Genomic DNA, 25,804 nt, shown 5'->3' with positions numbered 1-25,804 from the left:
GACCTCCCCATCGCACCCCCCTCAGATTTAGTTATAAGTTGGCACAGTAGATAGGCCTTGAAAAACTGAACACACATCAATCGAGAAAACAGGAAGAAGTTGTGTGGAACTATGAAAAAAGTAAGCAAAATATACAAACTGAGTAGTCCATGCGCAAGATAGGCAACATAACAGGATATTGTGAGCTCAGGAGCGCCGTGGTCCCGTGGTTAGCGTGAGAAACTGCGGTACGAGAGGTCCCTGGTTCAAGTCTTCCCTGGAGTGAAAAGATTAATTTTTTATTTTCAGACAATTATCAAAGTTCAGGCACTCACACATAATCAACTTCGCTCTCCAAAATTCCAGGACATGTTCAGATTTGCTTGGACATATGCAGGATTTGACGGTCTACGCACGGAAAAAATATGAAAACGTTAAAAACATATGTTTTGACAGAACACAGGGAAAACTGTGCGACTGTGAAACTGTTGCATTCATTTGTTGCAGTTTATATGACAAACTCTTATGTTTTCATCACTTTTTTGGGAGTGATTATCACATCTACAAGAAAACCTAAATCGGGCAAGGTAGAAGAGTCTTTTTACCCATTCGCCAAGTGTACAAGTTTAGGTGGGTAGACAACATATTCCTGTCATGTGACGCACATGCCGTCACCAGTGTCGTATAGAATATATCAGACGTGTTTTCCCGTGGAGGAATCGGTTGACCTATGACCTTGCGATCAAACGTTTTCGGGTACCATTGGAGAGGCACGTCCTTTCGTCTACTAATCGCACGGTTTTGCGGTGCGGTCGCAAAACACAGACACTAAACTTATTACAGTGAACAGAGACGTCAATGAACGAACGGATAGATCATAACTTTGCGAAAATAAAGAAAGAAAAATTTTTAACTCAAGGGAAGACTTGAATCAAAGACCTCTCGTACAGCAGTTGCTCACGCTATCCACGGGACCACGGCGCTTCTGAGCTCAGAATCTGCTGTGATGTTGCCTATCTTGGGCATGGACTACTCAGTTTGTACATTTTGCTTATTTTTTCATAGTTCCACACAATTTCTTCCTGTTTTCTCGATTGATCTGTGTTCAGTTTTTCAAGGCCTATCCACTGTGCCAACTTATAACGAAATCTGAGGGGGGTGCGATGGGGAGGTTCCCTTGTGAGTAGCGCGAGGAGAGCCATCTGTGGGGTGACAGTACTGACTGCGAAACAAGTAAACATTCCAGTTCTCACGACCCCTCTAGACGCGTAGGCTATGTCATACATTCTCCGCGCCTCGCATTCCCTTGAGCCAAACCGTCCTCTTTCCGTAGAAGCGCAAACAGATAAAGACTGTATGTTGACAGCAGTACCGATTATTATACGAAAACTTACCGAGATCTGTCAGTCGGAGAATTTGAACCATCGCTAGTGCATCACGGAATGTATCTTCATAACAGCGATCACTGACGGCCTGTGCGGGAGAAACAGGCGGCCCTAAGCGTGCAGGAGGATTAAAAAAACATTCCTATAATACGGGAGATACGGGGAAATACGGGGGAGTTGGCCACCCTGATGGACAGTTGGGAATGAGAGGACATATTGGCCCAACTCTCAACAGGTATTCGTTTCTGGACTTATTTCCTTGGGAACATTTCTTCCAGTTTTGACCAATACTACAGTTTTAGGAATATAGATATTTTTAAAGAACCAGTATCGAATATAGTAAATATGTGGATGCTGTGGTACAGCAACAAGAAGTACATGCGTGGTTTTTTTTTTTGTTTTCATTTCGATAACTATCCCTGAAGATCAAGCCATAAAAGACTTCGCAAGCGATTTCAAATAAACAACGAACACAGCTGAGTAGAAAATTTTTATTACCGTAGAGTTTGAAATCCGAAACAAAAGAAATGGTGCCGAAAGTATCCTCCCCCACTCACCGCAAGGTGGTTTACGGAGTATACATGTAGATGCTTATATCACCGCGGTAGAACTAATATTTCGGTGTGTCACTTGCACTGGCCATTCGCGTGACATCGGCAAGATGCACGATAATGCGGCCGGAACCTGGATGCCCAGCGCTTGGACACTCCCTCAACGAAGTCGAACAGGGACTTGGGTTTTCACGTGCCACCATCTAAATGGTATCGTTAGTACCACGACTTTGGAAACCTGCCGCTAGAGACAACGGCCGACAGCAGTGACATGTTGACATAGATCAGTGAACGAAGGATAGGCGCCCCACACTGTGGTAACAAATCGCCATTTCAGTGCCGGACAACACCCAATGAGAAGCCATATGTCGAGAACAACCTCCTCTATAATAGTGTACAGTGAATACCGTCATACTTTTACTTCACACTGAGCAGAAGAGGCACAGGGAGTACCACGGATGCAAAGCTATTGGAAGTTCAAAGTATGGAAAAGGTCTCCAGGCTTGATCACCCGAGAAACATACTAATACGCACCGCTGGCAGAGTATGAGTACATCGAAAACCACACGAAGCGGTGCGTCCTACTTGTCAACTGGGCAACGTCCAGGTAGGCGAGGAGGATGTTCAGACTGGATGAAATGGTGAATCTGTCACACTCCCTTAGTGGCGTATTGTAGAAGGTACATCCACATACGTCAGCCCCCAGGCAACAAAATACATTCAGCAAGACAATGCACCACTTCGGCAGTTCCGAACTGTCAAAGATGGTTTTAGGAACACTCAGCGGCCCTGGGGGAGCTTGCGTGGACCTACAGGTCTCGTGACTTCAGTACTACACAGCACGTCTCCAGTACGCTCGAACGAGATGTCTGCATCTTAGGGCCAGCTCTGACCGACTGGCGTGAGCTGTGTGCGGCGTTTGAGCGGTCGCGGATCAGTACGGCAGCCGAACGCTTCCGGTATCTTTTGTATTCCGTGCCCGAGGCCTCGCAGCCGGGGCCGCATGTGTAATTCAGTTGTTCAATAGTGTAATTCTGAAATCTGATATTATGTTAGGAAATAGTTTTGTAAGCTAGACACATAAAAGTTGATAATTATAATAGCAATAACCTTGAGTCTGCAATACTACGTTTACCTCCGAAAAAGAGCTACAAAACCGCAATTCAAGGATTTTTCACGCTAAGTGGCGGTAGCCTTCGTCATACTTTGCTAAATATCGCTGTTCTTTGTTTGCTGTTGAATTTTTCTTTCACAGTGACAAGCTGATTTCTTTACATAAGATAGTAACGCATGTTTGCGTTTTCACAACTAACGCACTCGGCGCTGAACGTATTGGGAAACCTCTGTTGATCCATCAAGGACAGGGACAATGAAATTCGCCAACAGCCGTGCAATTGAGATGTTATTTTATTTTATTTTGACTACCAGTTTCGGCATTCCGCTATGCAACATTCAGGCCCCATGTGCAATTCTCAAAAATAAACGATGTTTTCGTAGAGTGCCATATATTCCTGGATATAGTGAATTCAAAAGCGTTTCCCAAATGCTTCAATCGAAGACTTGATAGCGAAGTTATCAAATCTCCGAATGAAGCACTTGGGAAACGGTTCTGAATTCACAACATCCAGGAATATATAGCACTGTATGACATAATCGTCTATTTTTGAGAGATGTATGTGGCGCCTGAAGATGGCACAGTGGAATGCCGAAAATGGTAGTCAGAATAAAAGAAAATAACATTTCAATTACACGGCTGTTGACGAATTTCATTGATAAATATTCGGAAATGGAAAAAACATTACACAGTTGGCCGCGTCATTCACCCGTAAGTGAAGGAAATGATACAGAAATCTTTCTTTAGCGCTATGGATTATAATCGAAATGTACATTTTCTCCTTAAAAACATGAACTGGTAATTTCATCCGTCAACAAAACACGGTACATAGAGGCCAATACATCTGTTGACCGCTGATTATGGCTGTCTTACCATTATTTAGCTGTCATTTTCATTAGAAATCAGTATTCGAATAGATTCCGCTAAAATACATTAAAAATATAGAGTTTGTAATTATTGTCGAATTATTGGGTGCTATATAGAAAGTCACATTAATTTCTTTCAGACCAATTCACATTTGAAGCAGTTTCATAAACGTACTGATTCGCACGTCCAAATAAAGTTGAGTAATACTCACTTCTTCTTGTCTCTCTGGACTATTGACATTAGACGAAAGAGGAATGGCATATATCTACATTCCTTAAAAAGTTTCTAAAATCATTCCCACGTGTGACTTATCAATCTGTTTCCTAATAAAAAGCTAAAAAACATTTAAAGCTATGAACGAACAAGTTAGTAAATACAAATATACCACTGCTGTAGTCCACCACTTAATGATTTATGCCAGCATCTAATTGCTCATGTTGTACGAAGATACTATAAGACTTTTACTACAACGACTTCTACCTACGTGTGTTATCGATGGCTTTCGCGAAACGTAACGAGTTATGTCAGTTTTATGGTAGTTTTGAAGTTTGTGTACATACAGTGGATCGGGACTGCATATTTAACTTTGACAATGTTGTGTGTACTGTTATCCAAAGCGTTTCAATAGCCTGGACGTCATTTTGAAAGCAGACGGCAGTGATTTCTATTTGAGACTGGATCTGTACAATTTACAGATGAGAAAACGCCGTGACTCGAGGCGGAAGTCCAAACACGACAGACTTTGTGACAAATGGGCATAAAAATACTGCAGGCGCAATAACAGTGTATCGTGGCGACAGGTTTGCAGGTTACGCGTGACAACGACTCTCGGCACACCCGGCGCCGTAACGCAGGACGCGGGCGAATACCTTGCAGTGGCGGCGGCGGGGACGGAGTCTCGGTGCGGAGGTGCGAAAGCTGCGGTGTCGGCTGGCGACTGAATCGGACGGAAGGCCGCAGGTTGTAGGCACCGCGGCTGCCTGTAGTGAGACTGGGTCGTGAGAGGCGTTAAGGGGGGAGGGGGGACTCAGGTGGGAGGGGGGGCGGGACGGCATAGGCCCACAGGTGCGGGCGTCGCCTCGCTGGACGTAGCGGCGCGACGCCGTGCCCGGCACCTGCGCCAGGAGGACCTTCCGCAGGGGTTCATTCTGGGACCAAATCTGTCACAAAGCATATTGTGCAGGAGGTCACTGAACGATAAGAAATAGGAGGTCCTTATATTAAGCGTAGGCTTTAAGGTATTCTACAATTTAATATGAAAATCTTTGTAATAATTATGTTCATAGGAGAAAGTTGTAATCCTGTCATCCTGTAACCTTCCCTTCTGTAATTGGCTATGCAAATGTCCGTGAGCGGGTGAGCCTAATCGGATCAGAATGTTAAAATATTTGTTTCGAAACTAATAATGATTAGCGGAGAAAACGTGCAACAATTACTTTTACAAATAACTTCCACCTTCTCCTTACGCAAATTTTGAGTGATAGTTTTAAAACAGTGCAAACCACACACAACAAAGACAACGGCAAAGACAGCGAAGTGTATTGCGAAATTTTGATAAATTATTTCTAAATTCAGTCACCAAACCTGTTGGACAAACTTTGTTCATTAACAAATTTGTTATCAGTACAGTAATTATCACATAACGTTTCTGAAAACAACAGAAGTGTTTCACTAAAAAACAAACAGAAAAATTTCCTATGATTTTGAGTTAACAAAGAAAATCGAATGCAGTAATCTGAAAGAACATGCAAATAATCATTAAAAAACAGTTAAAATTCAGCTCTCTCTGTTATAGTCAAAATAGCGTAACTGAAAATTAAAGTTTACTTGCACAAGCAAAACTCATCAGTTTCACAAATAAGAATGTCACTGTTGCATTTACTTTGCCCCTTATGCAAGGAACAATAATACTCAGTGAAACGCAGTTGCAGCGCCGAAATACGAACCCTTTCATAAAACCAATCATGAGATAAAAGAAGTTTGACAAAAAATAATTTTAGTTTGCCAGTAATATAGCTATTATACTACTGATAGCCCCCTATGAACCATGTACCTTGCCGTCGGTGGGGTGGCTTGCGTGCCACAGCGGTACAGATAGCCGTACCGTACGGAGAACCACAACGGAGGGGTATCAGTTGGGAGGCCAGACAAACGTGAGGTTTCTGAAGACGAGTAGCAGCCGTTTCATTAGTTTCAGGGGCTACAGTCTGAATGACTGACTGATCTGTCCTTGTAACACAAACCAAAACGGCCTTGCTGTGCTGGTACTGCGAACGGCTGAAAGCAAGGGGAAACTACAGCCGTAATTTTTCCCGAGGGCACGCAGCTTTACTGTATGGTTAAATGATGATGACGTTCTCTTGGGTAAAATATTCTGGAGGTAAAATAGTCCCCCATTCGGATCTCCGGGAGCTGAACACTCAGGAGTATGTAGTTATCCGGAGAAACAAATCTTGCATTCTACGGATCGCAGCGTGGAGTGTAGCTGTCAGAAAGATTAGAAAAATTAAAAAGGGAAATGGATAGGTGGAAGAAATAGTGGGGATCAGAGAAGTCGGTGGCAGGAGGAAGAGGCCTTCTGGTCAGGTCAACACAGGGTTATAAATACAAAATCAAACAGGGGTAAGGCAGAAGTGGCTTTAATAATGGATAAGAAAGGCTAGGTTAAAACGAATTCTTAATCCGTGGCCCAACCGAAATTCGGTCACGCGACCTGTCGGTTGCAGGGCAAGGTTCAAATGGTTCAAATGCCTCTGAGCACTATGGGACTTCTGAGGTCATCAGTCCCCTAGAACTTAGAACTACTTAAACCTAACTAACCTAAGGACGTCACACACATCCATGCCCGAGGCAGGATTCGAACCTGCGACCGTAGCGGTCGCGCGGTTCCAGACTGAAGCGCCTAGAACCGCTCGGCCACATCGGCCGGCCGCCAGGGCAAGACTTTACAACTAAGCCACCAAGCCCAACATGTATACAGATAGTTCACATCTAGATTTTCATCGCTGAGTTCGCAAATATCAAAATATGTAACATATATGGCACTATCAGTTGACCGCATTGACCTGCAATCTTAAATTATTTGCACCGCCAAGGGACCTTAGTGTAATTTCAACTTGATACGTCTACCCGTTTCCGAAGAAAAGGGGTCTTGACAGACAGACAGACAGACAGACAGACAGACGGTTGGGCAACAAGGTGATCCTGTAAGGATCCTGCTTGTACCAAATGACGCATAGAATCATATATACAGGAAAGATTTTGAAGGTACAGAAAACAAATGTTGTTGCTTGTACAAAATTACACGATAGTCAAGAAGAATATTTTAAAATGTCATCAGCGTTATAATTTTAAAATGCTCTAGTGCTGATGCCTGTCACTTAGTGTGTATACAATCATCATTCTCTTACTAGTAGTATTGGTAGTCAGATTCGAAACATACTGAAGTGTTAATATTTCATTATGTTTGACATTTCGAATTTGAGGAGAGACATGATTAGATTAGATTAGATTCCCTTCTTGCTGAAATACCAGTAGTGAAAATAGCCACTTTTATTGGTGCACAGAGAAGCACCATGGTGACTTTGATGACACCTTACATCAACATCCGAGGAGGCACCACCTTACCGTATCTCTGTCCATGGGGGCGGGCCGGTTAGTGTGCTCCGTGGAAGCTGAGAGTTATATCGGCGATACCATAGGTACTGCCAGGTCTAACCTAGCTGGTCAGGTCTCAACAGAGGAGACGGACAGCGTGTCCTTCACAACGATCAATCTATCCTACAGATCCTGTTCCCGACGCTCTCCTCAGTTACCGTTCATGTACCTCCTCTAATCACCTTGCACACCACTGCCTTATGGTTAGTCTCGGCAGGGATGAAGGCTAAGGGAGAAAACACTGAAAGGAAATCTTGAGTAGGGCCACAGAGGCGGCCGGAAGGCTTACTACCGGTAGCTCCTGCAACCGACGTCATACAAAACGTACTGGCTTGCCTTTCCTTTAGACACTATCATTTAGGTCGAGAGGGAGATCGTGATGATTGGGCGATTCACGTGTCTTTATGTTTATCGCTCAGACATGCAGCATCCTGGAGAGGACACTTCACCGACGTCAAAGAACATCGGAACAGCTCACGAAAAAGCAGTTATCGGCTATAAACTCATTCGAATTGACGTTAGACTCGAGCGCAGCTACTGCGCGCCGCAAGCTGGGCAGTCCCCAGCCGACAAGCTCCTGCCCTGCCACTACCCGCGGGCTTCATAGGTTGTGCGGAGCTTAGAAGTAATCATCGACAAGCGGGTTCATTTCATACACCTACTAAAAATAAAAAGGAAATCACCATTTGGTATTGCCATCTCGAATCTTAGGACCACGTGTCAAAAGCACATTGACAATACACAAGCGGTTGATTGCACTCGTAAGAGTAGCCGTGAGTCACTAGGAGCTTTAACGGTAGAGTTGGATCAGATAATGACATGTGGCCGAATTGCCTTTGTTAACATGGAGTGGGAAAAGTGAATGCAAATGGCAAGAGACTGGTGGAAGTCTGCTGTTTTTATGGACTATGCGTTAGAAACACAGCGTGTCCTGCCAACACCCCCGCTCTCATCACTGGCATCAACTTGATTTTGTCGTAGCTGGGTGTACAGATCTCAAAAATGTCCTAGTGGCACGAAGCTGTCATAGTGCTGGCACGCTCTGGTCGTGTGCACAATGAGGCTCACCCCTAAGAAATGTCACCATGCCAAACCGAGAGGTCATCCCCAGATCAACACATACCGTGTTCATGAGTCAAAATGAAAGCAGGGATTTGCCAAAAATTTTGCAAGTGCTTCACCAGGAAAGGTACTTGTAGTAAGGAATACTGGCAACAAAAGAGAACAACTTTCTAGTGTCATCTACAGTTTAACAGTATTGACCTATGGTATAAAAGGAAATATGAACAAGGACGGTATGAGCGAAATTTGGAAGAGATGGAGACAGTCACTGAGGCTAAACGGAAAGTCTTGCTTGCTTACAAAACAAACTCGAGTGGAAGATCTCGGGATGACATGTGAGAAGCAAAGAACAGGGCACAGAAAACATCCAGGAGATGTGCACATAACTACTGGCTGAATTTATGTGCAAATATACAGAAACAGTCCTAGTCTGGGGACACTAAGGCGAAGTGGCCATGTATGATAGCATTAAGAAAGAAACTGGTCCAACCGTTAGAAAAACTTCTCTGAGGTCCAAGACAGGCGAAGTCATTGCTGGTGAAGGTAGCAAATGGAACGCCGGGCTGAACACTATTTAGAGTTGTACGCAGCTGAGAATGATATTAGCACGGTGCACCTGACGCCTTCAAATAAGTGCCGGTTATGAAAGAACTAGATGCAGTGCCTATTATGAAGGACCTCAGGAGTCCCTTACTAAGCGAAAGGCTCAAGATGAAGATGGGATCCCTGCAGAAGTTGTTAAGTATAATGAGTCTGTCACACACACCCCTGCTTTACACCGCTATTAACAGGAAATGCTTCCGAAAAAAAGGGACTTTTCAGCCAGAGCAGACGTTGCAGACTCTGAACCAAGTATGCTACACCATCACGAGGGTGGACGGATGCCACTTTAAATCAAGGAATGAATCTGTCAAGCACAACAGTGACCAAAAGTCGAAAGTGACTGAAAGAGACAGGATGACTTTGAAACGATTGTAGCCGGAAAGCACAAGGCATCAGGATCCTTCAAGTCGTGAGGGATGAACATAAATTCAAAGGACGCTGCACCATCAAAAATATACGTCGTCAACTGCATGTCACAACATCCGCGGCAGAGCTATTTCAAAGCAAGTGAATATACTACGAACTGCATACTTCGCATGAAATGCCGAGCCTGATGTCGTGAACATAAGGACTGGACGCGGTAACAATGAGAGAATGCCATTTGGTCCGGTGAATCGTTCACGTTATTCCAGAAAGTCAGCTTAATTCTCTCTGTCCTGCTGTGAAACATGGCGCCAGAGTAATTATTCTGTGGGGCGCGATGCCGCCCCGTGGTCTGGGCCACGTTCTTGTCCAGGAAGAGGTAATTGTAGTATTCAGGCACCCAGTATCACCCCGAGCTACAAAATATTGTGAAAATACTGTGTACCAGTACGATAAACCTCCCATCACACTTTTCGAACTACACTCCTGGAATGGAAAAAAGAACACATTGACACCGGTGTGTCAGACCCACCATACTTGCTCCGGACACTGCGAGAGGGCTGTACAAGCAATGATCACACGCACGGCACAGGGGACACACCAGGAACCGCGGTGTTGGCCGTCGAATGGCGCTAGCTGCGCAGCATTTGTGCACCGCCGCCGTCAGTGTCAGCCAGTTTGCCGTGGCATACGGAGCTCCATCGCAGTCTTTAACACTGGTAGCATGTCGCGACAGCGTGGACGTGAACCGTATGTGCAGTTGACGGACTTTGAGCGAGGGCGTATAGTGGGCATGCGGGAGGCCGGGTGGACGTACCGCCGAATTGCTCAACACGTGGGGCGTGAGGTCTCCACAGTACATCGATGTTGTCGCCAGTGGTCGGCGGAAGGTGCACGTGCCCGTCGACCTGGGACCGGACCGCAGCGACGCACGGATGCACGCCAAGACCGTAGGATCCTACGCAGTGCCGTAGGGGACCGCACCGCCACTTCCCAGCAAATTAGGGACACTGTTGCTCCTGGGGTATCGGCGAGGACCATTCGCAACCGTCTCCATGAAGCTGGGCTACGGTCCCGCACACCGTTAGGCCGTCTTCCGCTCACGCCTCCAGTGGTGTCGCGACAGGCGTGAATGGAGGGACGAATGGAGACGTGTCGTCTTCAGCGATGAGAGTCGCTTCTGCCTTGGTGCCAATGATGGTCGTATGCGTGTTTGGCGCCGTGCAGGTGAGCGCCACAATCAGGACTGCATACGACCGAGGCATACAGGGCCAACACCCGGCATCATGGTGTGGGGAGCGATCTCCTACACTGGCCGTACACCACTGGTGATCGTCGAGGGGACACTGAATAGTGCACGGTACATCCAAACCGTCATCGAACCCATCGTTCTACCATTCCTAGACCGGCAAGGGAACTTGCTGTTCCAACAGGACAATGCACGTCCGCATGTATCCCGTGCCACCCAACGTGCTCTAGAAGGTGTAAGTCAACTACCCTGGCCAGCAAGATCTCCGGATCTGTCCCCCATTGAGCATGTTTGGGACTGGATGAAGCGTCGTCTCACGCGGTCTGCACGTCCAGCACGAACGCTGGTCCAACTGAGGCGCCAGGTGGAAATGGCATGGCAAGCCGTTCCACAGGACTACATCCAGCATCTCTACGATCGTCTCCATGGGAGAATAGCAGCCTGCATTGCTGCGAAAGGTGGATATACACTGTACTAGTGCCGACATTGTGCATGCTCTGTTGCCTGTGTCTATGTGCCTGTGGTTCTGTCAGTGTGATCATGTGATGTATCTGACCCCAGGAATGTGTCAATAAAGTTTCCCCTTCCTGGGACAATGAATTCACGGTATTCTTATTTCAATTTCCAGGAGTGTATGAAGTAAACCTCGTGTCACATCCCCGACCCCCTTATATGAATATAATTGAACTTTTGTGCTGTATTTTGGAGGACAAGTTAAGTTTACGATATCCACCAATAATGCTTTCTACAGTATCAGCCTTTTCCGGAAAAAGCAGGTATGTATCCCTTTATCTGTTGCACGCTACTCGTATATCCCAATTCACACACAAGGTGCAGTTAATGCAAAATCCGGTCCAATAGCAGACTAATAAATTTTTTTTTCTTTCACCGGTATTCGTATCTTTTGTTCGGCATCTGTGATATACCGCTCATCAATCATCATGACGATACCGGATTTGCTGCTAGATGTGTTAACTTTTAGAAACTCGAAAAATACAGCTGGAAATTCTGTTGTTTGTAATTACTGGGACTGTTTAAGTTAAATCCTGAAGATAAGGAAACCAATAATGAAATGATAATTAAATAGACACCCTAGCTGCAAACAGGCGTTGATATACTTCACTGGGGACATGTTAAAAATGTGTGCCCCGACCGGGATTCGAACCCGGGATCTCCTGCTTACAAGTCCCGGTCGGGGCACACATTTTCAACATGTCCCCAGTGAAGTATATCAACGCCTGTTTGCAGCTAGGGTGTCTATTTAATTATCATTTCATTTCTAGCAAAGCTGCATGGTCATCCACGGTATGTGTTCTTTCGGGAACAGATACTACCGTCATATATAGGAAACCAATAAATCGATAAATGAATGTTTTTCACAAAAAGCTTCTACAACAGGAACTGTATGTCTAGAAAAACAACACTAAAACACTATACCACAGTAGAAAGATCAGAATGTTTAAGTGTGTGTGAATGTTTAACAATGAACGATAAGCTAGACAGAATAGAGATACTTGAAAGATGGCTTATTAGAAAAAAGGGTGCAATACGAACTACAGATGACTAGAAAATGACAAGTAACGGGGAGATCTTCGAAAATGTTGAGAAAATATCAGAAGTGGTGGCATGTTGTTGTTGTTATCTTCAGTCCGAAGACTGGTTTGATCTAGCACCCCATGCCACACTCAATTCCTAATAACTACTGCACCTACATTCTTCTGAATCTGCTTACTGTATTCATCCCTTGGTCTTCCTCTACGACTTTTACCGACCACACTTCCCTCCAATACTAGTCTCAAAATGCGTCCTACTAATCAGTCCCTTATTCTAGTCAGGTTGCGCCAGAAAATTTTTTATCTCCAATACTAATTTTCAGTACCTCCTCATTAGGTACGAGACCTACCCATGTAACTTTCAGCATTCTTCTATAGCGCCGCGCTTCAAAAGCTGCTATTCTCTTCGCCGGCCGGAGTGGCCGTTCTGTTCTAGGCGCTACAGTCTGGAGCCGAGCGACCGCTACGGTCACAGGTTCGAATCCTGCCTCGGGCATGGATGTGTGTTATGTCCTTAGGTTAGTTAGGTTTAATTAGTTCCAGGTTCTAGGCGACTGATGACCTCAGAAGTTAAGTCGCATAGTGTTCAGGGCCATTTTTTTGCCGTTCTCTTCTTGTCTAATCTTTTTATCATCCATGTTTCACTTCCATACATGAGTACAATCTACCAATTACTTCCAGAAAGGACTTGCTGATCTTAAATCTATACTCGATATTAACAAATTTCTCTTTTCCTGAAACACTTTTCTTTGCCATTGACAGTCCACATTTTATGCACTCCCTACTTCAACAATCATCAATTATTTTGCTTCCCAAATAACAAAACTCATTTACCACTTTAACTGTCTCATTTCCTAATCCAATTCCCTCACCATCACCTCATACAATTCGACTACATTCTATCATTAATGTTTTGCTTTTGTTGACGTTTATGTTGTGTGCTCCTTTCAGGACACTGTCTATTCTGTTGAACAGCTCTTCCAAGTTCTTTGCTGTCTTGACAGAATTACATCATCGGCAAACTCTGAAATTTTTATTTCTTCTCCATGAACTTTAATTCCTACTTTAATTTTTCTTTGGTTTCCTTGACTGCTTGCTCAATGTACAGATTCAATAACATCGGGGATAGGCACCACCACTGTCTCACTCCCTTCTCACCACTGCTTCCCTTTCATGGCCCTAGACTCTCATAATTTCCATCTGGTTTCTGTACAAGTTGTAAATAGTCTTCTGCTCCCTGGGTTTTACCCAACTCAACCCCCCCCCCCTCCCCCTAGCCAACAATGTGGAAAACATCCTCTAAGTCAACAAATTCTGTAAACGTAGTTTTGCCTTTCCTTAACCTATCTTGTAAGGTAAGTCGTAGCGTCAGTATTGCCTCGCGTGTTCCTAAATTTCTCCGAAATCCAAATTGATCTTCCCCGTGAAATCCACCAGTATTTCCATACATCTGCAAAGAATTCGTGTTAGTATTTTGCAAGCATGACTGATGCTTCGGTAATATTCACACCAGTAATGACATAGCGAAGATAAGTCTTCTTTGAACAGCTGTAACGGATAAATGAAAAAATGCCTACAAAACAAATATCCCTCTGTTCCTGGGAATAGAAACAGTCAGTAACACGATATACAGAAATAAGAAAAAACTGGAAAGAAATAACATCAAATATTCGGAAAGAATGCAGAACAGTCTTTTTTTGGCATACTAAATGCAGGCTTTCAAGACAGAAGAAATAAAAAATTGGAAACAACATGGACAGAAGAAAGGGAAGGAGAACACAGAAGATAAAGGAGCACGGGATAAATTCTAAACAACAAAGAAGAAAGCGGAAATGAAGTCGCTACGAAGGTAAGTCGCTACGAAAGTAAGAGCCTACGGAATATCAGACGAGCTGTGCGGCTGGATTGAAGAGTTTTTAGCAAACAGAACACAGCATGTTGTTATCAATGGAGAGACGTCTACAGACGTTAAAGTAACCTCTGGCGTACCACAGGGGAGTGTTATGGGACCATTGCTTTTCACAATATATATAAATGACCTAGTAGATAGTGTCGGAAGTTCCATGCGGCTTTTCGCGGATGATGCTGTAGTATACAGAGAAGTTGCAGCATTAGAAAATTGTAGCGAAATGCAGGAAGATCTACAGCGGATAGGCACTTGGTGCAGGGAGTGGCAACTGACCCTTAACATAGACAAATATAATGTATTGCGAATACGTAGAAAGAAGGACCCTTTATTGTATGATTATATGATAGCGGAACAAACACTGGTAGCAGTTACTTCTGTAAAATATCTGGGAGTATGCGTACGAACGATTTGAAGTGGAATGATCATATATAATTAATTGTTGGTAAGGTGGGTACCAGGTTGAGATTCATTGGGAGAGTCCTTAGAAAATGTAGTCCATCAACAAAGGAGGTGGCTTACAAAACACTCGTTCGACCTGTACTTGAGTATTGCTCATCAGTGTGGGATCCGTACCAGATCGGGTTGACGGAGGAGATAGAGAAGATCCAAAGAAGAGCGGCGCGTTTCGTCACAGGGTTATTTGGTAACCGTGATAGCGTTACGGAGATGTTTAGCAAACTCAAGTGGCAGACTCTGCAAGAGAGGCGCTCTGCATCGCGGTGTAGCTTGCTCGCCAGGTTTCGGGAGGGTGCGTTTCTGGATGAGGTATCGAATATATTGCTTCCCCCTACTTATACCTCCCGAGGAGATCACGAATGTAAAATTAGAGAGATTCGAGTGCGCACGGAGGCTTTTAGACAGTCGTTCTTCCCGCTAACCATATGCGACTGGAACAGAAAAGGGAGGTAATGACAGTGGCACGAAAAGTGCCCTCCGCCACACACCGTTGGGTGGCTTGCGGAGTATGAATGTAGATGTAGATGTAGAAAAGTGAGTCTGCGAAATTCCATGATGTAAAGGAACACCATAAATGAACAAAATGTAGTTCACGATTGGTCGTGGGAAGTGTGTCGCTTCGTCGTGGCTTATCTGTTTGGGGAATGTACAGCTTCCTCCTTAATCTGTTGTGCAATGCCGGCACTTACCGATAGTCGCATCAAGGGGCAATGACATATCTTCGGACTGGCAAGCTCTGGTAGGTTCTCTCCGCGGTGGTCGGCGGCGAGAGAGGTGTGGTTGTTGCCTGGAGTGGGGCAAGCCGGAAGCTGGGCGAGCGCGGTGTGACTGTTGGGTCGAGGGAATTGCCCGGCAACAAGGTGGTGTGCATGGAGGTCTGCTAAAACTGTTTTACTGCAGAAGTAGCAGTGCTTGATCGGAAAACGTGAAAGCTGCATGCTATGGCGATGTGAGCAAGTACGTAGCCGACGTTTGAAATTAGGTGTGAATGCACTGTGAGTTTACTGAAGTATACTCTTGGAACTGTTCACTGCTGTTGTCAACTTCTATCTCTTGAGAAATAACAAGCACTATTTGTGGTTCGGAGACAAAGTGCTGAATTTAAGACTGGTCAGTCCTTTGCTATGTGTCAATCGTGTTTTAAAACGAACATTAAAGGCATCCTTGCAAGGCGCCAAAGTAACAGACTGGTGTTTTTTCTATAGTTCAAATGGCTCTGAGCACTATGAGACTTAACTTCTGAGGTCATCAGTCCCCTAGAACTACTTAAACCTAACTAACCGAAGGACATCACACACATCCATGCCCGAGGCAGGATTCGAACCTGCGATCGTAGCAGTCGCGCGGTTCCAGGCTGTAGCGCCTAGAACCGCTCGGCCACCCCGGCCGTCCTTCTTCTATAGTATTGGTAGCACTCTGACGTTTCTAACCTCATTACGGGAGTTTGCCTATTATTTGTCAAGGCAATGAAATGTTGTTTCCAGCGTATAACATACACCTTTTGCACGTTGATGAAACCAGTGTCTATGTCGTATGTACATGAAGCCACAGTGTGCCGATGAACTGCATGTAATGTTGCTTCTGTAAAAGGAAAACACACTATATACATGTTCTACGCTGTTGATTATTGGACAGAATAGAGGCAGCGGTTTTGGCGAGTTGCAACAGAAAGGAGGCATCATTTTGTCTTCATTGCAGATTTTCGTATTTCGGTAAAGGGTTTTCATCTAGGCGGTCTTAAAGTGCATCGAAAAATCAGTGGGTTCCACGTTTATGTCAAGTTGACTGTATTAAGATTTTATAAAAGATTTTATAAAAGTAATAATTCTGGATTTAGTAATTGTTGTTTTTAAAGATTCTTCTTTTAACATCCTGTTGTGTTTATCAGAAACGATATTGTGGCAGTTAAAGGTTGGAGACTATTTTTGAATAAAATTTTGCTGCAGAAATTAAGTTTTTAGTATCTTTGTGCTGTTAGTCTTTCTGATATTAACGTGCAGTCGTTACGTTGTACTAACAAGGGAACCTCCCCATCGCACCCCCCTCAGATTTCGTTACAAGTTGGCACAGTGGCCTCGGAAAACTGAACACAGAACAATCGAGAAAACAGGAAGAAGTTATGTGGAACTATGAAAAAAATAAGCAAAATATACAAACTGAGTTGTCCATGCGCAAGATAGGCAACATCAAGGGTAAATTGATCTCAGGAACGTCGTGGTCCCGTGGTTAGCGTGAGCAGCTGCCTAACGTCAGGTCCTTGGTTCAGGTCTTCCGTCGAGTGAAAATTTTACTTTCTTTATTTTCGCAAAGTTATGATCTGTCCGTTCGTTCATTGACGTCTCTGTTCACATAATAAAATTAGTGTCTGTGTTTCGCGACCGCATCGCAAAACCGTGCGATTAGTAGACGAAAGGACGTGCCTCTCCAATGGGAACCGAAAACATTTGATCGCAAGGTCATAGGTCAACCGATTCCTCCACGGGAAAACACGTCTGATATATTCTATACGACACTGGTGACGGCATGTGCGTCACATGACAGGAATATGTTGGTGGTGGTGGTGGTTAGTGTTTAACGTCCCGTCGACAACGAGGTCATTAGAGACGGAGCGCAAGCTCGGGTTAGGGAAGGATTGGGAAGGAAATCGGCCGTGCCCTTTCAAAGGAACCATCCCGGCATTTGCCTGAAACGATTTAGGGAAATCACGGAAAACCTAAATCAGGATGGCCGGAGACGGGATTGAACCGTCGTCCTCCAGAATGCGAGTCCAGTGAGGAATATGTTATCGACCCACCTAACTTCTACACTTGGCGAATGGGTAAAAAGATTCTTCTACCTTGCCCGATTTAGGTTTTCTTGTGGATGTGATAATCACTCCCAAGAAAGTGATGAAAACATAAGTTTGTCACATAAACGGCAACAAATGAATGCAACAGTTTCACAGTCGCACAGTTTTCACTGTGCTCTGTCAAAACATATGTTTTTAACGTTTTCATATTTTTTCGTGCGTAGACCGTCAAATCCTGCATATGTCCAAGCAAATATAAACATGTTCTGGAATTTTTCAGAGCGAAGTTGATTATGTGTGAGTGCCTGAACTTTGATAATTGTCTGAAAATTAAAGTTTTCACTCTCTTGAGACTTGAACCAAGGACGTCTCGTACCGCAGTTGCTCACGCTAACAACGGGACCACGGCGCTCCTGAGTTCACCCTATCTCTGATGTTGCCTATCTTACGCATGGACTACTCAGTTTGTATATTTTGGTTATTTTTTTCATAGTTCCACACAACTTCCTCCTGTTTTCTCGATTGATCTGTGTTCAGGTTTTCAAGGCCTATCCACTGTGCCAACTTATAACTAAATCTGAGGGGGGTGCGATGGGGAGGTTCCCTTGTAAGTGTGCTATTTACACCCGAGGTCCCTGTTGTGCAGTTTGAGAAATATGACTGTGTTGTATACTCGATCAATAGGCTCCAAGAGTACGCATTCGGAGTCCAGCTCCCTGCTTCCATACCACTGTGATAGTTTTTGTGTGTCACAAAGCAAACTCGTCACATCACTCTCACACATACGAGTACACACATCTCGGGGGAATTCAGCTGTAATAATATGAATCGAAATGAAAAAAAAAATCAGTGCAGTAGATTCAACAGTTTCACCAGATGTGGGTGGGTGCCGTACTTACGCGACCATGTATTCTTTTCCAAATTCCTCGTTTGAAGCCTGCCGCTGTGGCCGAGCGGTTCTAGGCGCTGCATTCCGGAACCGCGCTGCTGCTACGGTCGCAGGTTCGAATCCTGCCTCGGGCATGGATGTCTGTGATGTCCTTAGGTTAGTTAGGTTTAAGTAGTTCTAAGTCTAGGGGACTGATGACCTAGCGCTTAGAGCCATTTGAACCCTTTGAACCTCGTTTGAAAAATGCTGGTCCAAGTTGTATCGGAGATGAAATTCACTGTTTTCGAGTTGTGTAAAAACTTACACAGAACGTTAAAACTTCTAACGTTTGGTCATTGGATTTTCAGTTTAGTTTTTTTTTTTTTTTAATCTTATGGGACTTAACTGCTAAGGTCATCAGTCCCTAAGCTTACACACTACTTAACCTAAATTAACCTAAGGATAAACACACACACCCATGCCCGAGGGAGGACTCGAACCTCCGCCGGGACCAGCCGCACAGTCCCTGACTGCAGCGCCTTAGACCGCAGCTTTTTATTTTTTTTATCCGCCATTAGTACGCTAACTGTTGACTTTCGCGAACGAAAGGATGTGCACAGACAGTGGGTTACCTTCGCAGCGGGGCCCAGCGCGAGTCGGTTTGATTCAGTGCAGAAAATATCCACTTGTTACCCAATGAGGCACACACAATAACAGCCGGTTAGCGACTTCGACTGGCGTGCAAGCGAGCCTTAATGAACGAAACATTCTTTGCCCGCTTTCGGTGCGCCGGTTGGTGACGAGCTGCGCTGACGGTATCGAGGTGCGAAGCTGCAGTTCTTTTTCATACGATTTTACAGAAACTATTCTACGCAAATTGAAAGTGGAGAGGGGAATAAAGGAAAGTAAAGTAAAGGGATTACCGATGCTGAGGTCCTTCTCCGGTCCCTGCTGCCTGATGACGATGTGGGTGGAGACACTGAAGATCAGCACCAATTACGGAACGATCTCGACAGACACGCTAATGATGGGGCAGTTTACCCCTTTTCTGAAGAGGAGCTGGCTGCCCACATCAAATCTCTGAAGAGAGGGAAAGCCCCCGAGCCAGACGGCATTGTGGCGGAGGTGGTGCATTTCTTAGCCCCTCAGCTGGTAACACCACTTACCCACCTATTCAATGAATGCCTCAGGCAGGAAAGATTCCCGAAAAGTCGCTAACGTGGTAATTACTGAAAAAGGCCCTGACAAAGAGCCAGCTGAAGCTAAATCCTACAGACCCATTTGTTTATTAGACGTGTTTGGAAAAGGCCTAGAGAAACTGCTAGCTGACAGACTGACTGCACACCCAGTGCTGTGCAGGGTGAGAAGCAGGCAGTTCGGCTTCAGGCCTGGGCGATCGGCAACTGATGCAGTCGCCCTGGCGGCTGAGGTCTGCGGCTCAGCCCTGTACAAGTACGTTGTTGGCATCATGGTGGGCATCAGTGGCGCCTTCGACAACCTGTGGTGGCCTTCGCTCTTATCCTGCTTGCGGGAGAAAGTGTGTCTCGGGCCGCTATATGGTTACCTGAGGAGCTATTGTGAGGATCGGGAGGTCTGGCTTTCGTACCCTAGCGGTAAAGTTGGAAAAACCATTACGAAAGGATGCCCCCAGGGTTCCGTATTAGGTCCCCTATTCTGGAACATCCACATGGAGTCACTTCTGGACAACCTGCAACAGAGCGAAGAGCTGCTAGAGGTGATGGCCTACGCTGATGACCTCCTCCTGTTGATTGGCGGCTGGAGCCACGAAAACATTGAGCCGAAAATAGAGAGGTCCATGGAAAAATTGCAGCTTTGGTGCCGAAATACCAAGATGTCAATTTCACCAACAACATCAACTTACCTTCTGCTAAAAGGACAGCTAATGAGAAATCCTACTGTGAGAATTGAGGGCTCACCAGTCCTTAGGCGACGGGAGACACGCTACTTGGGAATTATCTTCGATGAAAGGTGGAACTTCGGGAGGCACATTGAATCCGTGACCGAAAGACACTACAAGTACTTAATAACCTCATCTGTATAGGTCATAAGAGATTTCACCTTCCCCCTCATCTGATAAAATTGTACTACAGTAGCATACTAACGTCAGTGTTACGGCTCGGGAGTCTGGGCACACATGCTCACGAGAAGAGTACAGAGAAACATGTTATTAAGGTCCGTGGGGGCTTACAGGACATATCCAAGGGGGGCCCTATTAGTGATAATGGGGCTCTGTCCTCTAGACATTAAAATCAGGGAAAAAGCAGCATGGTATTGGGCTAAGAAAGATGATATGTCGTAGAAGACATTTTGGGCGTTCGGGTTAGGGACAAGTGTGAGATAAGGAAAAGAGGTGAAGAACTATGGCAGGGGTAGAAGAACTTTCCAACTCTTACTAAATATGAAGGGTAGGCTAGGTATGAGGTATTTTGAGCCAACCCGGGGTTTGATCCATTTTCTCACTGGTCATGGGCCCTATCCGACATATTTATGCCGGTTGGGGAAGAGAGCTACGCCCGCGTGTGACTTTGGCGCATCGGATGGTACTCCCGACCGTGTGGTTTACGAGTCCCCCCTTTTCGATGATGTAGCAGCTACATTACGACAGAAACTACCAAACAATGACACATACGACTTGCTGAGACAAGGGAGACATTCCAAACCTTGAATAATCTGGCTAACGAGGTATCACGAAAAGTTCTGACAGCATACTTGAGGGACATTCGTGATCAACAGCAAACTACCGAACGTTTCCTAGTACCCTAATCCTGTACTGCCTGTACGTGGACAGGTCGACTTGTAAGTTGGAATCCGCCACGTACACGGCTAGGGGGAGTGGGGTAAATTAACTTCACAACAACGGCACCCACGGGACTTGACGTAGCTTAGTTCGTAGTTAGTAGGATTTAGAAATAGAAACCAGAATAGGAACCTGCAGCGATTAGTAATTTTGGCCTGCCTAGTGTCAGGGGCACGCTCATCGCGATTAGCTCGATGAGCAAGGCATTGCAATAGGTTTATATCCACACTGACACACCTGTGGCGCTGCTGGCAGTTGAGATTAGCTATAAGTAGGCATTAGTGTGTATAGCTTAACATAGCACTTAAGTTTGCCCATTAACCTGAACCGTCTGTAGTTCATAAGAAAAAATGTAATTAGCTGCAAATAACAACATTGTAACACTTAGGACCCACTAATCATTACGGTGGTGGGTTACATTTGTATAATTATAATGTACTGTGAAAAAAAAAATTTTAAAAAAAGGATTACTGATGTCGGCTGCATTGGGACATTGCGCGGAATCAGCGTCGGCAAGCGAAAATGTGCACCGGACCGAGATTTGAGCCCGGGATTTATTTATTTATATTCATTTATTTACGTCCTGAATCTTTGAGGTACATATACCATACCTTAGATGTTGGACAAAATGACATTACATTAATATACTGTTACATTGATTGTATACATTACATTTATAAATTGTTACATTGTTATATTGCTGTATTGTTACATTACATTTTTATATTGTTACAACCGAAGTTAACTTACTTTTCAAGATACTGTGTTACTGAGTAAAACCAGTTTTCCAAGAGATATGAAGTTACATATTTTTTAAAGCTATGGATTTTGTTTATGGCCTTTAGGTTACTTGGCAGCTTAGTAAACAAATGTGAACCTGAGTGATATACACCTTTCTTGCACAGTGTGGTATAACAATGGTGTCTTTGTATGTCACTATTTGCCCTTGTATGGTGTTCATGTACAGATTTATTTTGAATAAATACATTTCCATTTTTTAGCATGCTTTCTTTAGGTACATTACAACTTCTAGTATATAGATACATGGTAGGGGTAGAATCCCCAGTTCTTTAAAGAATGGTTTGCATGATTTTCGGCTGTTAGCATTTTTCATTATCCTCACAATCTTTTTTGTTTCCGGAATGTGGTTATGCTATGAGGAGAATTTCCCCAGAATATGATGCCATATCTCAATAGGTAGTGTATGCAAGCGTAATACACCGCTCTAGCTGTTTCAGAACTTGTGTTGTTCCATATAATCCTCATTGCATAAGTCATTTTCGATAGTTTAGAATTTAATGATGTGATGTGGGAATTCCATTTAAGATTGTCTTGTAAGTAGATGCCAAGAAATTTTGTTTCACTGACACTGTTAATTCTTTGGTTTTCCATGGACATGTTTGGTTTTAATGAGGTTTTATTTTGTTGTGTATGGAAGTGTAAGACGACTGTTTTTTGAGGGTTTATCAGTAATTTATTCTTCATAAACCACTCTGTAACATTTTCACTTGTGACTTTAGCATTTAAACTTAGAGCCATTTCATTTTCACCTTCAATTAGTATGCTTGTGTCATCTGCAAGTAGCACTGGTTCGGAGTGTTGAACGTGTAGGGGGAAGTCGTTTATGAAAATTAAGAAGAGAAAGGGACCTAAAATTGAGCCTTGTGGTACACCGTGGGTTAATGTGGAAGGTTTCGATTGGTAAGTTTGGAGTTCGTTTTTTCCCATGTGTTTTACCTCTGTTATCTGAGAGCGATTTTCTAGGTAGGATTTCAGCCACTCTTGTGGCAGGCCTCTTACACCATACCACTCCAACTCCGTTAGGAGAATTTCATGGTCTATTAGATCAAATGCTTTTGTTAAATCCAGGAAAATCCCCGAAACATTTTTGTGATTATCCACTGAATTTAAAATACGATTTATGAGGCTAAAAGTGGCTGTTTCAGTACTGCACTGAGGGGATCTCTTGCTTATTAGGCAGGTGCGTTAACCATTGCGTCATCCAGGATACAGTCCTATCGCCACTGTGCGGACTACCTCGGCACGCCTCAAGGCCGACCCACACTCCTGCCGAGCGAATCCTGTCGGAGGTTCCTGTCCGTTTCCTCCATGCTCGCTCCTCTGAGATTCCCGCAGGAGGTTAGACGTACCATATGCCTCTACACTGAAGAAGGTGGATCCAGTGCCCATCTAGACGAATCAGTGATGTGAATGCACGGTGTCTGTTCTTTCAGACGTGTCTAAAAGAACACACACTACTTATTCGTATCACAGAAACAATTATGAGAAAAAAAACGATTTTTACGTTTGTAACTTTATATGTCAGGTTCATGTTGAAGTGTCCATCATTTCATTAATGATCGTAATTATTGCAATATTTCACAAACAAGTAAGGGGCTTGGGAGGCCTGGGTTCGATTCCCAGCTGGTTCGGAAATTTTATCTGCCTGAGGACTGGGTGTTGTTGTGTTCTCATCATCATTTTATCATCATCGACGTGCAAGTCGCGGAAGAGGCGCCAGATAGAAAGACTTGCAGTGGGTGGCCGAACAACCACTGATGGGTTCGCCTAGCCAAAAGTGCCATACGGTCATTTCATTTCATTATTAGAGATACGTTGGGTTACAAGATTCTTCCGAAATTTCAACAGAATTGGCGATTTATTTTCATGTTTCGTGAAATTTTTTTCTTCAGGGAAGTGTCATCAGTGATGGGTTTTCAGTAATGCATACATTTGTCAAGTTCCCACGTTAAATTTTGCTTCTTTTGCCAATAGACAACAGATATTGATAAACTTCATGATTATAGGCTTAAATGGAGAGGTAGTTTATTATTAAGGAACACCTTGAGGGAACAAATATTTTTAAAATAATTGTTTCTTTAAAATCGCAAGAACAACGCTGTACGTTAGTTCTTATTCACATACCTTCCGTTCACACAATCATTCGGCTCTGCATTTCTGGCACTGTTCTGATGTTTCATCTGCGACAACAGCTTATATTATAACATCGTTAATACTGAAGCTTTAATTGGATGTATTTTTGAGAAGCCAGCAATAGGGGATAAGAGCGAGGCAAGTCTCTGAAACAAGAACATTGTGGAAGAAATGTCGACTGAAAACAGTACCACTATCAAAGTTGAAATGTATTAACAACGTCTCGTATTTTATTCTGTTTTTAATACTGAGATCCGAGTACTCAAAACATTTAGCTGGTGTTCTCTTCAACTGTCCGTTCACTTCTTCATAATCGAACTTAATTGTCAAGAGTGGAATGTTTGTCCCTGTATCTTACAACAGTTGTTTACTGAAACCAAAAAGGGCGCGTCCTGGGCGAATTTTATATATCTTGGCTTTCTGCTCTAATACTTTTGCAGTTTTCGCTTTTTGTACTTTTAGTCAAGAAGTTTTGTTTCTATCTCTCTATAACAACAGGGTACGACTGTTTGGATGTTTTGCTGGAATAATATTCAGATATGCAATTAGGCCGTTTGCTCCAGAAAGTTAGTTGTAGGGATTAAACCTTAAAATGTTCAAGTAAATTAATTAGAGTTAAATTCTTCATTTGTGTGGCCACATTGTCCGTAGTTCCTTTACAAATCCTGAGGGTATTTTCGTTTTGTCGTTCCAAATACAAGAAAATGTGTGTTTTTTTTCATCAGACGCTTTTCGCTTTACCGAGGTAAAGCATCATCCATGTTGGTTTCTCGCCTACATCCGGAAATGCCGTCTGCTAGCACATATTTGGCGTTTTTCTCCATTAGACACTGAAACTTGTAGTCTAACAGAAAACAGTGTGCTGTGTAAAACATGACAAATGCACAGTTCTGCAGAGAAACTAAAAATTAGGCTACAAGTTTCATTTTCTAATGAAGAAAGACAGCAAAGATATGCTAGCAGACGGCATTTTCCGAGGTCGGCGAGAAACCAAGCGGAAATCACCACCACTGACCATGCTTTGTCTCAACAAAAGCGAAACGCGTCTGGTGAAAAAAACACGCATTTCCTTTTAGTTGCAATGACAGAATGAATATAGACTCAGTAATTAGTTACTTTTACGCTGAGCAGATAAGAACATTCCTCTAACATCTCACATTGTCTACTGTTCCTCCAACTAGCTAGTTTTTGCAGTTTTCACAACAGCATATTATGCTAGTGATGTCCTTAAAAAACTTCATTATTTCACTGAAAAAAATCTGTAGTAACTCGTATATCGAAACAGATAAGATCTACATGCTAACTATATGGTGAAATACCCCTCTCTTTGGTATCATTTGCCAAAATCTCGTTTCGATATCTCAAATGATTTAGGAAATATGAGGGATGTTATAAATATTTTGTTCTCGCGCATGTGCGATGGAAAGTGAACACGCTACATAAAATAATTTTTCTCGAGATTGGAGGCAAATATTGACCCGATCTCAAGTTTATAGAAAAATTCGAAATGTTAACTACATTTAATGCTCATGAATAAATGGTCTAACGTGCATCAAACGCAAATTTATAGTGAGGCCTATTTTTAATTGCAACGTTTTTCGAATTTCATACTGCATGTTACTTACATGCGAACTATCACAATAACTAC

At 43.8% G+C, this 25,804-nt stretch overlaps 1 protein-coding gene across 2 annotated transcripts in view; it reads right to left on the bottom strand.

Moving 5' to 3' along the window:
• LOC126260023 (proton-coupled amino acid transporter 1-like) overlaps nucleotides 1–25,804 on the bottom strand; it is a 447,322-nt gene that overhangs the window by 283,022 nt on the left and 138,496 nt on the right. Inside the window, exon 1 of one of the 2 annotated variants that reach the window (XM_049957188.1) lies at nucleotides 4,766–4,822. The exons of the other annotated variant lie outside the window; for it this stretch is intronic. The gene's annotated coding sequence lies outside the window, so the exon portion shown is untranslated. Of the gene's footprint in view, nucleotides 1–4,765; nucleotides 4,823–25,804 lie in introns of those variants that run through there. 2 annotated transcript variants of the gene reach the window in all.

This window comes from Schistocerca nitens, chromosome 5 (assembly GCF_023898315.1).
Source record: "Schistocerca nitens isolate TAMUIC-IGC-003100 chromosome 5, iqSchNite1.1, whole genome shotgun sequence".
NCBI classification, from domain to species: Eukaryota; Metazoa; Arthropoda; class Insecta; order Orthoptera; family Acrididae; genus Schistocerca; species Schistocerca nitens.
This window is presented reverse-complemented; position numbering and strand designations above follow the sequence as displayed.